The sequence below is a fragment of the Danaus plexippus genome, chromosome 14 (genome assembly GCF_018135715.1).
Source record: "Danaus plexippus chromosome 14, MEX_DaPlex, whole genome shotgun sequence".
Classification (NCBI taxonomy): Eukaryota; Metazoa; Arthropoda; class Insecta; order Lepidoptera; family Nymphalidae; genus Danaus; species Danaus plexippus.
Genome location: NC_083546.1, coordinates 6983716 through 6998976, shown reverse-complemented (window position 1 = coordinate 6998976; position 15261 = coordinate 6983716). Strand labels below are relative to the sequence as shown.

General features: G+C 28.9%; 1 protein-coding gene and 1 non-coding gene across 2 annotated transcripts in view; one reads left to right on the top strand and one right to left on the bottom strand.

Moving 5' to 3' along the window:
• LOC116769586 (monocarboxylate transporter 10-like) overlaps positions 1-15261 on the top strand; it is a 77261-nt gene that overhangs the window by 35221 nt on the left and 26779 nt on the right. The gene's annotated exons all lie outside the window — the stretch shown is intronic.
• Positions 5868-5939, bottom strand: Trnag-ucc (transfer RNA glycine (anticodon UCC)). Its single transcript has one exon. It is a non-coding gene; the product is annotated as a tRNA-Gly (tRNA).

Here is a 15261-nt window from a genome sequence, read left to right as displayed (position 1 = left end):
AGTAGTGGCAAATATTGTGTATATAAAGATATTTTATTGGCTAGTAATTTTCAAAACATTGTAGCTTTTAAAAAAAATCTTATTATTGGATTATAAATTAATCGTATCAGCTATAATCCCATCAACATTAAAATGGCGTGGTGTGCTTTTGTTTTGTTTTTCCGTATGTTAAGTACAAACCAACAGAACAAAGGAAAAGGTTCTAAACATTTCGTTCATAAATAAAATCATCTTCAACATTCGTATTTCAGGAAAATAAATTAATTAATTCTTATGAATAATAATCCAGCTATAAATGAATTGAAATTTGAATGAAACCCGAAATAATATAAATCTATGTTTTACTTGAGAGACGTAATAATTTATAAGAAATATAGAAAAAATTTAAAACTTAAAAAAAATCCATCAAATTAACTAATCAATATTTATTCATAACATTGAAAATATGAAGTATATATATAATCTTTAGGAATTTGAAAGTAAGACGAGTGTCAACCCAAAAAAGTACTCAAAAAATATCATAAGCCATGCAGATTAAATATATCGTCACAGATCATAGTTACGTGTTATTAAAACGTAGCTTTCATCCGTGAAAAAACAAAATTTCTAGTATTATCAAAAAAACTTATGAATAACATAAAAAAACGAAATCTCACACTTTTTTTAATTTTCCACGTCCAGAAACACACTCACACATAAGTGGAATACAATAGTCGTTTTGTTACCAAAAAAAAAATGTCAACAAAAATCTGCAAAAGCCACTGTCACTCTCTACATTGTATGTGTAATAAAATTTTTATATCAAAACACGTTTCGTGAGTGCATCTAATAAATCGGACTTACATAAAATCATTTAAATGCCAAGAATACTGAAATAAAAATCGGGGCTGCATTAAATTTTATAAAACAAAGGACAATAATCTTATCGCGGGAACGTTGCATTACGACAATTTTAAAGGCTCGCAACATTTACACTATATAAATATACGTATCCTGTTTTTTTGTCAGAGTGTAATCTTTTATTCTTAATACGAATGACACTGTCTAGATTAAAACTGGACGAATCGAATATAAAATATGTGTTACTGATATTTGAGTTGACAAAAATAAAAATATTTTTTAGTTACAACATCAGTATAAAGTTAACATTTTAATTTTTATACTGCTAATTAAATATAATTAAAAAAAAAAAACACAACATAGTAGAAATACGCAGATATGAATGTTGCCAGATTTAATCTTCACGTCATACTTAATAAATCTACTATCATATTCAGTATTTTTTTTTTAAACTGTCAACTATAAATAAACAAACAATGTCCGTTTTTGTTACATTATATTATCGCGTTTCGTTAACAATAATTCACTTGATGTCACTCATTGATAAACGCACAAATTATTTTAAGATGTCGCCGTTTTCTTGTGTTGCGTGTCAAGGTTGTTTATTGTGTCCGAGGCCAATAAAATGACTGACATACGTTAAAATATTTTAAAAAGAACAATGTTCGAGTAATTGCGTCTAGAGATAAAGAACACGAAGTTTGCTTGAATGTTAACATTAAAAAACTCAAAGGTTAGATGAATAAAATATAATTATTATTAAAAAATATATATCATTTTAATACAATAGTCGTTGAAATTTATACGATATTTAAGAAAAATATCTGTGATGTGTTGAGATTAGATTTATTTTTAAATCTAAAACATGTCTCTCCATGTCTTCGTTAGAGCTTGAAAATCATATCATTTAATGTAAACTATTCAAATATAAAATTCAAAGAAGAACCACAAACACGAATTATTATTGTAAAGTAAAGGAGATATGAGGTCGAAAGTAACAGTGACTTGAAATTTATTCCAACTTACAAATTGAGTTTGCTCGAGCTCCTTTTGAATTTTTCTATATTTTGCACACTTTATTGAGATGGAAACTGTGTTCGCAGGAAATATTTAAACGCTACAATTGAGCGTTCTATTAAATTCAAATTACATCAAAAAGTAGTTAAGTCTTTATAGACGAAAGGGTATAAAAATATAATAAGAATAAATTTAGTTTAAATTTGTTGTCATAATATTTGTAACTATCTACCAAGGTATGTAAGTTGTCTTATTTTCTTATTTTATTTTATTTGTTAATTAATTTTAATAACTAGCTTTGGCGAGGACTTTGCTTGGTTAAGATCATATTTATGACCAATACTATAGGTGGTGCATAATGTAATCTGTTTCCTACTGAATTAATGCAAGTTGAATCGGCGGATAAATTTCTTATTATTATTTTTTTATTACATTTAAAATAGGTAATTAAGAATTTGCTAAACGATCATCGCTTTTTGCTAAGAATTAATGCTTTAATCCATCTGGAACAATACGTAACCTCGAGTTTTCCTTCAAAGTCCTCTATCATCTTGTTAAAATCTCAATAAAATTCGTCCAATCGACCCAAATATTAAACAAATATAGAAACAGGCCAACAGAAAAAAGTTTTAATGTAATTTTTATCGTATTAATTACCATAGAAAAAAAAAATGCAAAAAAAATATACATTCAAATTTTATTTATATAACACGAGAGGAAGTAAAATATTTTTGTTATTCCTGTACAATACATACAATATATATATATATATATATATATATATATATATATATATATATATATATACTTTATTAGGTATTAACAAAAGTATTGCAAGTTTCAGAACGAATTACTTTACTATCCATATTTATAGACACTATCTGTGTAAAACTTATTTTAAAAACCACTTACTTAAAAATTTATGTGATCTTGTAATACAAGAATTTAAAGTTATTTCGTTTTTAAATTACAAGAATAACAAATAAAATTTCGATATTACGCATCTGGTATTATCCGAAATTTTAAATATTTGTGTTAATTATTCAATCAGTTGCCAAAACGGAAACGCCTACGCCGAATCCATTGTTCTTACTTTGTGTCAATTGATGAAAGTGACGCAAGTCACAAATGTCACTGTGTGACTGTCGCCATTTGTGATTGAAATGTCACTATTGATATGTAATTCTGCTCTCTCGATTTATAATAAAAAATACTATCCTTATTATATATTAATTATAATAAAAATGTGCGTGTTCGTGTTTATGGTGCGAGTTATTTGAATTGTATAAGAGATTTGTTATGTTTGAAACAATAGTTTTGAATGTATCTATATAAGCTAGATTTTTGTAGTATGAATGCGAAAAGTTTTTGTTACTTTTCAGATAAAGGAAGTCGCTCTGACGTCATCAAAACACATGTAACATTGCTCTGTTTACTATACAGATTTACGATTGATGAGTTCACAGACCTTTAGATTAGCTATCCTCTCATTTCAAGGATATAACAAGATACATAATACTTATTTCTTATTCGATAAAGTTCAAAATCCAGTAGCAAATAGTTGGTTTTCGTCATAATGTAATAGCTAGTTTGTATAACACGGTGAAAACGAGAACGCAGTTAGCTTCGGGTTAATGTTGTTGACAATTTTGACAACTGTATACAAACTAGCGAATTCATGAATGGACATTACGTTTCTTAAGTGGAGTTCCGTAATGGACTCTAGTTTGTCCATTTTGTTCGAGAATTTTTATATTTTTTTTTTGTTATGCATAAATAAATAAGTTTATATTAGGACAATTTAAATAAATTACTTTCACTATTGCTATAATTGTCTTCGGATAGCAACTGATTTGATAAAAAATGTTATAATCTTGAAAATATCATTGTATGAATAGGTTTTTTAAAAAAAAAGTGTTTTTTCTTATTAAGTATACAAATGTATACAACTTTTAAACTATTAAGACTGCAAGTAAGCAATGTTAAAATAAAACAAACATGATTAAATACAACTTCAAATAAAGTTAAAACCTTACAAACACTTGAGCAGTCCACACGTATACAGTCAAGATTTCGTTTAAAAAAAGCGTTAGCCTGTGAAATATAACACCTCAAACTATTTTCAACTAGTCACGATAATTACACGATACAAATAAGATTCCGTTCGCATATAAGGAGACTAATGGGGGTATGAACCATTCCACTTCGTACAGTAAATCGGTAAGGCATTAATATTAATTAGAGGATTACCAAAACCGGTTAGAAATCTCTACAAAGCTTCTATTAATAATAAATAAAGGTGTATTATCTGAACTGAAATGTAAATATATCAGAAGATAAGCCGTAAGTGACGTTACTGGAATTGAATAATTAATTAATGCATTGGGATCATATTTTATGAACGTTGGCTGTTTACCAAACACCAAACTGGTTAGCGTAATAGTTGCGAGTACTAGCGGAGAAAATAATATAGATTAATTTTTTTAAACTATTTTGCATTTACGAGTGATATGTGATTTCTGTGAGAATTAATAAAGGTTATCCAAATGTTAATATCAAATCCAAATAATATGTTTACGATATCGTAAATATAATGTTTCTTAAAAAACAAAATACATCGTTTTAACTATCACTGCTGGGTTTATAGCATTCAACCCGTACTAGGAAAATAGAATGTAAGATTGTTGTTAACTTGTGTTTTATGTATACGTATTACGCGTGCGGTATGTCAGATATGCGCGTTCTGTCACAGCTGTCAAAAGACAACAGAAGTCAGAACTTCCAAAGACGTAATTACTAACATACAAGCCGCCGAGCCGTATTGGTATTTCTAAATGCTTCAGCAATAGCTAGGAACCCATTGGCGTTTTAGAATTGGAATAACCGATAAATATCTCCATTTTGGTGAGCAGGTAGCAAAAAATGGTATAACATACATTTATATTCGGCTAATACGTCACGGATAATATGAAATTATGTCTAACGTTATAAGAAATATAAATGTATAATGTAATAAAAGTTTTGTCAAAATATCACACATTTCAGAAGATAGTTCATAAATTCGTTTTTATAACTCTAAGTCAGAGAATTATAGAAGTTTTTATATATTAGAACAGAGTTTCTTTATTTTGTACATAGTTTTGATATTAGATACAATAAACACGAGTGAATTTTTGTTACCTCTGTATTTGGATTGTGCCCAAGATGTGATCGTAAAACAGTGTTGCCATCATTCTTGCATAATTTTCGCATTACTTATTCTTTTCTCGCGCCCATAAATCAATCGGTTGATTGAAATGTCTTTTGTTTGGTTGCATTTTAATGTTTTTTTTATAAATAGTTAGGCGCATTCACCTGATGACGTGGACGTTACCGTTAATGGATATCACAATATAAGGGCCGTTCCTCACTATACGATATTGTCATTTAAAAGTAAAAAAGAAGTGAATTATAATTAAAATGAACATATTGAAATAAATATTTTTTTCAGAAAATACATCTAAGATCAACTTTAAGTAATTCAAAAATAGGAAATTTTAGATTAGATTATCTTATGAAAAATAAGTAACATGACAAAAATTATTCTCTATACAATATTTGACAAATAAGTTATATGACAAATGATATCACAATCGACTTGACAGATACGGTTAGGATATAAACTTAAATACTTTTTATTTACTTAATAAAATTTATTACTTTTAAATTGCGTTCTATTTTTAAAGTGTATAAAAGTAAGAGAAGTTTTTAAGTTATAAAATATCAATCGAATGGATGCTTTTGTTGAAAACTATACTCACTACGGAATACTAGATTACAAATACAAAGTCTTAATAAGAAAAGTTGCTGGAACAAGATTATGAGCGTTTTCTTAGCTCCGCTTCAACTATGCTGAAGTTACCTGCACCATTCAACAACTATAGTCTAAGACGAAATTGGGTCAATCCAAGTTGATTAAATAAGGAATTCATACAAGAGAGAAACATTTTTAGAAAATTCAAAAAAAAAAGTGCGTTGGCCGGGAATCGAACCCGGATCAACTGCTTGGAAGGCAACTATGCTGACCATTACACCACCAACGCTCATGTCCATCGAAGCGAAATAATAAAAAATCAAATATACAATTAATAAATAAAAACTTAAGAATTTAATTAAAAACTTCCAAGAATTTATCGCATATCTAACCTCTTCATTATAAAATATAAAAAATCACTTAAATTACAGATTATATTTAATCGTAACCGCTGCAAAAAAAAAAAAAAGTAAAAAACATCAATAACAAAACCAGAATGAGAACAGAAGTTTGTAAATAAAAAGGACTGTTCAAATATATAAACTCTTTAGAAGTATCGGTGATGAAAGATAATGTCTTAATGGCTTTTGGATGAGTGGACATTGTAAAACGGATGTCCATAAGCATCAATCAGCTGTCATAAAACATGGATCATAGCTCAGTGCTGGTTGGAGTCTCGATAACGGAACTTTGTCAGTTAGATCCAAAATAATGATATTATTAATTTTATCAATGCTTTTATCACTTGAGCTGTACGAGCTTTCCTACATATTTAAATTGTGTCTACTATCTAGAGACTTGATGTCTGTGATTTCGACTAAGCCGCAAGTAGGTGGTCATAAAAACTTCTTAATTCTTTGGTCTATGTTCGTCTTCTTGTTCTAACTGATCTCACGAACTACTTGATATATTTTTACTTGGGTTATAGACATATGTACATTAAGATTGGTTTACGATAATCTTTGTTATAACAAAATTACATACTTGTAAATATATATACCTTATAAGTGAAGAGTTAGTGTATTTTTGATATGATTTGACGTTAATTCTGTCTATCTATCATATCGAAAGAAAGGTATGAGTTTTTGCTATAGACACTATAAGACAATGTAAGGTTAAGTTAACTCATAAAAAAATAATATGATAAATATACAAAAATATAATTGAGTAGCGTTATATTATTCGTGAAATTTGAAATCCTTGTTTGCAACAAATTTGGGACGGGGATTGTAAAAATGTCAATCCATATTAATCTACATCGTAAAGTATTTAACTGTGTATGGTTAAAAATATTACTAACTGTTGATGTCTTATCCTTAGTCGAAGTACGCATTGTCACACTTTATACGGAGAGTTAACAGTTTTTCATTCATAAATCTTCCTACATTACAGAATTAACGTAGTTTATTGAATGAAAAACGGGAAACGCTTACTATGTAGTGTGATAAAGCAAACTTGTACTATGCAATAAAAAATGTCGAGAAGGAACTAAATCGTATTATGACCCTATTATGAAGTTTGTACGGACAAATTCGCGGGTCAAAACTAGTTAAGTGACGTTGTTATTTAATAATATTAACAATGGCGTTAATAAATTTAATATAATTCATATCAGGCCTTGACATGAATCTTTTCTGATGGATAATCTAGCTTGTGTCGCCTAAATAAGGAAAGCGTTGGAATCAGATATAAATCGCATTTGATTTAAGAGTTATACACATAATTTTTCTTAAATAAAATTAATACTACAAAGAAAACACTGTCTGAGAGTTCTTCGAATGCTATTAGAGTAACCAAATAAAGTATACTTGTCTTTTAACATTACATTAACATTAATTTTAATTAAGTTGTCAAGAAAAATGATTATGACCATAAGTATAAAAAAATATATAATCTGTGAGATCAAAATATACTCTGTGCTGTCAACGAACAAATAACTCATCTTTATGGAATTCTGTTTACGGATGCGAACAAGATTTAGAAGTGAAAATAAATTGTTACAAGTCTCTCGCCTTTTAACGCGTTTATTCTTCGTTAAATTTAATCAATCTTGACACGGATCGCACCTTCACGCACGTTTTCATACTGTCTTATTTTACGAGCGACGTGTACTATCAAACTGACAGTTACATACTGACGGCGCAGACATTTGATGCATTATAAACGGTTAAATTACAATGCGTATTACATTTTTTACTACTCATAAGGTTCGGAGTGAATTAATCTTCCTTGAGTTTTAAAAATAACAAGAGAGTTTGAATAGACTTAAGTAACTTTACCAGGACTAACGATATAATTCATCAGCTAACGCACACGACAGCAACAATTTGTATGAGCGAATACTTAAAACTATCCGTTTTCAGTTTGAAACAGAAAACACGTGTTAAGGGTAGAGATCTTCGAGATATCGGGTGTCAATTAAAGTGCTATAGTGGCGTGAGCTTCTTTTTGCGGCGCTCCAAACGATTATCATACTTTTATTTGTAAAAGGTTTTTTTGACAGTTACTAAAACCGGAAATCGTATTAATGTTAAAGTACATTGGATGTACGTATGTTTGATTGTTAATGTTAAGCGGCAAGCATTAAACAAATGTTATTATTTATCACTTACAAGTAACATTAAAATACATTAGATTAAAGGGTTCAAATAAAATGATATTAAAATTATTGTATGCAGTTATGACAAAAAAAATCCTAGTGAGGCCGCGTGAAACGACTAGTTTAAAAATTAATACATATTTATGTCGAGTTTTAATGCAAAGAGATTAAGAACTGTCAAACCTTAAACGCCTGAAGGGTTTTGAATTGCTTCAAAATAATTTCATATATAAATAAATTTTACGATTGTGATATGAGACTCGCTGATGATTTTGATCGATTGCACAAGCAAACCTTTGTTATGAGATTTAGAATTTTCACAGAATATTTTCTTTACGGAATAAAAAACAAATGTACATTAGACTCGCCTTAGGGGACAGACGAACATGTTTACTTACGGTAAGATAACACTACCTTCTTTTATCTTTAGCGTATCTTGTTTTGTATTATATACTGTGGTTTTATGTAAAATATGTCAAAGATGATACAAATATACAAATACACCTTTTAATTAAGATATAACCTAAATGAAAGATCCAAAATCCTTTACGTGTTATTTATCTTTTGTCTTTGATATACTTGATAAACTAGCTGTTTCCCTGGTAGACTGCATTGTAAACACGACATAAATCTAAGCGTTGCCTTTGCAGGAAAAAATAGCTGCCTTCCAATAATTCATTTTCATGCAGCTTCAACAAATTACCAAAGTTGCGTTGCAGAATAACAGAAACAGTCCCTCCACTTGACTTATTGAGGCCTTGTTTACTGTGATATCGTAGGTAAATGAAAAACAGGAAAATATAACCTGTATCCTAACTACGAGTTTACGTTGTCAAACTCAATACATACAGTATGCAGTTTATTATATATGGTGTTTTCATATGGTACTGTAAACTATCTGTGTTTAGTATCGATCAAACGTGTCGTAAGGATGCTGAAGATGGGTTTCTTTACTGAACTGTGTTGAGATATTTTGTTTATCACTGAAATATCAATAAATCAAGTCTTGTTGTATTTATCTTGTATATTTTTTCCACAGCTTTGTTAGTTATATAAACGTATTAATTTTATGGAATAAATATTTTCAATACAGATATAAGACGTACAAATCGTTAATTTAAAGGACATTGTCGAGTCGGATTAAGGAGATACCAAAATTATTGTTTGACTTTCATTAAAAAACTCATTAAGTTTAAAATTTATTCCATACTGAACTTGAGGATATATAAAACATTATACAGACCATTGAAATAAATTGCTATATTTAAATAGCAGGAAAAACGTATATTCTAATACATTAATATTGTATTATATTTACCGACCGTGACATACAATTTACTATTTTATACACAATGTATGGTAATGATATATATATACATATATTTAGGTATTAGGTATAAAGTCTGTGTTGCAGTTGAAGTAAACATTGTGTGTTTAACAATATTTCCAGTTCAAACATTAAATGCAACTAATGTTACACAGGAAGAGTCTCTAGTTGTTATCAGCAGACTGGCTGCGTTTGGTGGAGAAGCCAGGACTTGAAGTGCGGAACAACAACATTATCAGTTACACTGTGAATTCAAACTCAATTAAAACCTTGGCTTCGCTGATATTTTTCTCATGGATAGTCTGGGAATATATATTACTTAAATATATTAAGTCTAAAGTTTTGTATATATTTTTTTATTCTTAGACATTTATAAAAAATTATATCTGTCATAATTTAATTCGAAAATGATTACGAGAAAAGAGCTGAGCATATTTAAGTCCACATAAACATATTATTTCCTTAAGAAAAAGATTAGATTAGATTCTGTGTCGTATTTTTTTTTGCCTTACAAATTAACAAACATCCGACACGTCGCTGATCATTTAAAATTTTCAAAGTTGCCAAAACTTAAGAATTTCCCACGCGTTTTTCCTCAAAAACAAGGAAACCGTGTGTCTCAGCTATCAAATTAAAGTGTTTTTCTTTGAGACATAGTGTCCGCTAAACTGATATACAGATGTTGAACTTTAAAAACATTCATCACTAATCACATTGCTATGGACTATTCAAACTTTTCATCTAATTTACGGTTCAGTTACCATGGCAACTGAGTCAAAACACTTAAAGTCAAATATACTGCGCTACATTTACTATAAATTACACACAGTAAACTTATTAAAGTACTTATTTATTTAATATAATTACACAATAAAGATTTTTCTAATGAAATAAATTTACTACAAAGGTAAAGGTTTCTTAAGGAAAAAGCTCTTTTATAGGGTGCAAGTACATATATACTTATATGCATATATATTATATATATAATTTTGTAATTAATAATTACCTTAATTTTATACTACGGTGAATAACTTAGCAAAGCTGTGATTATCATCAAAGTTACAAATTTAAATAAAAAAAAAACTTCTGTCTATTGTCTCTAGAAAGGTTGTAGTCATCAGCTATCGTTCCGATACACGAAATAGTGTGAAAATGTCTAGTTCAGTACAATGGCTTTGTTTTGATACCCTTTATCATTCGGGCCATACATCAATTCAATGTCACGCCAATGCCTCCGTCATGTATGCCATTCGTCATTCGCCGTTCGCCATGAATTGATCGGTAACTTGTCAAAACGTTAAACACTTTTTAATAGAACATTGTCAAGAGTTATGACATAATTTGCTATATTTGGACATAACTCAAATATTACAAAATACCTCTGAATAATGACGCTGGGTCTGATAATTTTATTTTCTTTTTTTTTCTATCATTAATCAAAAGTTTATACAATAAACTGTCAAAAAAGTTTTGCGTTATAATTTTTTTACTATTTCATGTAAAATTTACTTAACACGTTCTGTACAGGCATCACAGGTTTACGTCACACTAAATACTGAGCGTTAAAAGTTCTTCGTTCAATATACTATTAGCGTAGGTTATTGAATGAGGAACGGGAGACGCTTCGTGTGTAGTGTTGCAAAACTTTGGGTAAGCATATAGTTCTATCAAACCCGTACTAAGGTTATAAACCAAGTTCAAGGTTCACTATTTTCATCGTACAAATATTGAGAAGGTGGAATTTTACGCAGCTAAGAAAACAAACCTCGAACAGTAACATAAACATCTAATTTTATACTCCTAGTACTATTCCGTATATCTAATAATCATTATATGTTTGCAATAAACATTTAATTATTTACAAATTACTTGCATAATGTATGATTAAAGCTTCTTTTAATAAAATTAAAAATAATTGTCAATCAACAAAATAGTTGTAATAATTTTGAATTTGCTCGTAAAATTTTAATTTCAGACCTCTCAGACTAACCCAGCTTTATTACTATAGGCGAAACGAAATAACAGTAAAATTAATATTAACGTTATTATAGAATAGTTAAAATTAACTATACTTATCTAATGTTATTCATAAAATACCTACATTACTATCATTCCCCGCTATAAAAGATAATTTAGTATAAACAAAGCATATTTATGATTTTCTGTGTACACAAAACGTTAAACGTTACACGAATAAGGTAAAGCGTGATATAAAAGCAAAAAAAAAAAACCGTACACATTTAAGCAAATGCGCCTTTAATTTATAATTGCCAATAAACGTCCAAGGGCCCTTCAATTCCTTGGCTCTCGACGTAAATAATACAAAAAGAATTGACAGCTCAACGTAATAAACTCAATATATATGAAATCGGAACGTCTTCCCTCGATTTATAACGTGTTTACAATTAATCTTGTTAATTTTATTAATGTGTTAGTGAGTTTATTTTAATTAGAAAGTCAAAAAAAAAATGCCAAGTGATTTATAATTGCGTTATGACCGAGGGTTGGTGAAAAGAAGTATAGTAATGGAATTGTAATATTTATTACTTCTACAGCTAAAATCCTAATGTATACTTTAAGAAAAAAGCAAAGAAATATTTAATAAGTTTATTTTTGATTGTCCTTGTATTATCCATATATAAACTTACTCCGGATATGTGTGGAGCACAAAAAAAAATGCAATCTGTCATTGAGTAATTCGTTCAAAGTCAAATAAAAAAACTGTCAACTGTCATTTTTAAATTTTACACTTTATTAAAAAAATCATTGCAGGGAGAGTACGTTTGATTTTAAACATTTTAGTTCCACTCTAAGAATACTATGAAAGGTTAAATAACGTTTAAATAACTTTAATATATACTTACTTATCACAAGCAGTTATTTACCTGCTCACGTGTATACAGCCATTCAATTAGCCGGATATATACGACCTCTTTATTGAACGCTTTACAAGATTGTATTGAAATACGGTTATTAAAAACGGAGATGCTTTTAAAATATTAAGTGGGTACATAAAAATATATAAATCACTTTAGATTTTCGACACCGAAGATTACAATTTTATAAAAATTTAAAGAATTGCACTAAGTACACAATATATATATGTAGGTATATCAAAATAAAAATTAATTTGTGACCTTTAAAACATTATTCCTTATACTATTACTATAAATTATACATAAAAGATATGACTTTGTACTTACTAGATCTGGCGTTGTACATACAACCTTATTTCGAGATATTTCACACCTAAGTTATATCAGCGACAGTATATCTCAGAACTTAGTTCATTAAGCTGCCGGGGCTGTAAAAGTAACTTCTCTTATCACTTCATAAAAATGTTAATTGCTAAATCCACTTTTCGGCTAAGATTCACCCCACGCCATTACTTTATACGATTCTGAATTTCATCGATGTAAAATTACTATTCTGGCATCGGTTCTAAATTAACATTTAGTTTTACGATCGGTTTAACATTAAATTATTTAAAATGATTATTATATGATAGGATGGTAAAAGAATATTACCGAATTTTAATGGTTCAGATCTCGTAAAACCACAATCGTGCTTATTAAATCTCCTATGAATATTGTACTGTCTCAATTATACGTCTAGAATATCTTTAGTCTGTAGTATATTAGTGGAAATGTTGAAAGCATTGAACGCGGACCCAACTACCGATTCGTTTCTAGAATATTTGTTGCGTCCACAGAAATTTAGCTCTCGAATGGGATTGGGTAAATAGACGCGAAATGTGAGCAAACTTTTAAGAAACCTTCCCTATTTCCAAGTAACTTTGTTGAACTATAACGTTTCCGTATAAATTAGCTCTTTATTGCTTTCGAATAGGATAATTTCTGTTGGAATTTAACTTACGATGTCATGTCCATTGGAAAATAATTTTAACGACCGCTTGAGGTTGCAGCTGTTATGGTTTTCTAGTAATAAGAATAATTAAAACGCTTTTCTTTAAAAACATTTGTATTTTTTTTAATTTGAACTGAATATGCTTGACTGTCTTTCCACCCGTTGGAAGGTGGCAACGAAGTCCCAGGCGGTGAACGCACGATCTCAATAACAGCATATTTACTGTACTGTTAATATAAGGAATTGTAACTATTGCGTGCCTTATACATGCATATTTTGTGAAAATGCTTTGGTAACTTCTTGAAAAAATATCAAAATTGATAGATAGATTCTCCATGGTAAGCGTCAGAGACTAAAACGTTACGATTTAATCTAGTACACTATATGACAGATATCAAATGTCACACGTTGAAGATACTGTATTTCTCGTCACGAAAAATCTTTATATTTCGTCTCTATCAACTTTTTTTTTAAAACATTCAAATAAATTATGTCATTCGTTACAAATTATTTCTTGAATAAATCGTTTGTTGCACTTAAAACTAAATCATCCCAACTTAATTGTTAAATACGTAAACATAGAATAAAAATTATATTTTCTACGTAATATTATTTATATTAGTACCATATATGTTATTACGTTTATACTTGTGTGAGCTTAATGAACACACACACAGACACACACGCACACATATATAATATATATTAACACAAATATAAATTTAGCGTACTCGTAACCTATAAATTAACCTTCAACACAACATTAATTACAACTTGTACTAATATCTGTTTCATTTAGTAAGTCAGCTCATAAATATTTCATAGCTATTTATGTACACACTTGAAATATCTTTGATATATACTATCATAAGCGATACAACCCATACTGGTGGACAAAAGACGAAATAATTCAAAATACCCACAACTTAGAATGTTTACGATACACGAGACAGAAACAATCTGAACACTTGTAAGAGCGCTTCCACATCGATGGACGTTCCATCCGCGTGTTTATTTGATCGTCGTTTTATTGGAAACAAAGGTTTAAGACTTGCGTTTATTTAAAAAAAAAAATCGCCAATGTGAAGCGTCTAAGCATATATTTCGATTAATTTCAAATGTTACGTCTGATGAATGTACTCTATAAATGTTATTAATAAATGTAAGGTTCAATTTTATTTCGGTATCGAGTCTCGGTGTATTGTATATTTGTTTGTGGTAAATAAATTAAAGAGACAATAAATGTCGATTTATCTTATTAGACATTAGTACAATACTTTTAGCGACATTGCTTAAAGGTCGATAGACATGTATTTACTATATACACTTTTAATATTATTAATTTAATGTTTAAAATTTCTGTCTGTGCATAGACTTATATTCTCGATATTTAATGTTAATTTAAAATGCTTTTAGAGAATTGATTAAATTGACTTCTTGCCTAAACACTAGTAATCTTATTACTACCATTAGTTTGTTCGTCAAACTCATTACCGAAAGTTTTAACGTTTTTTTTTTCTAAAATCGATTACCACATAGGAATATTACTGACTAAAAATTCTAACTATAGCGCAGTGTTTGCGTATTCATTTAAGTACTAAGGCTGGTAGCCTAAATTAATTTTATTTCTTCTCCGATATGATATATTCCTATTATTCTGAGCCAGGTTAAACATTTGTGAGAAAACTCATATTTTAATATTACTTATTCGACGCATATTATTAGTTTTGATAGTAAGTTCTTGCCTTACTAATGGATGAAGTTTTTTTTTTTTTAATTTTTATTCTGTTACAACCAATCAGTAAGCAGATCATCGTA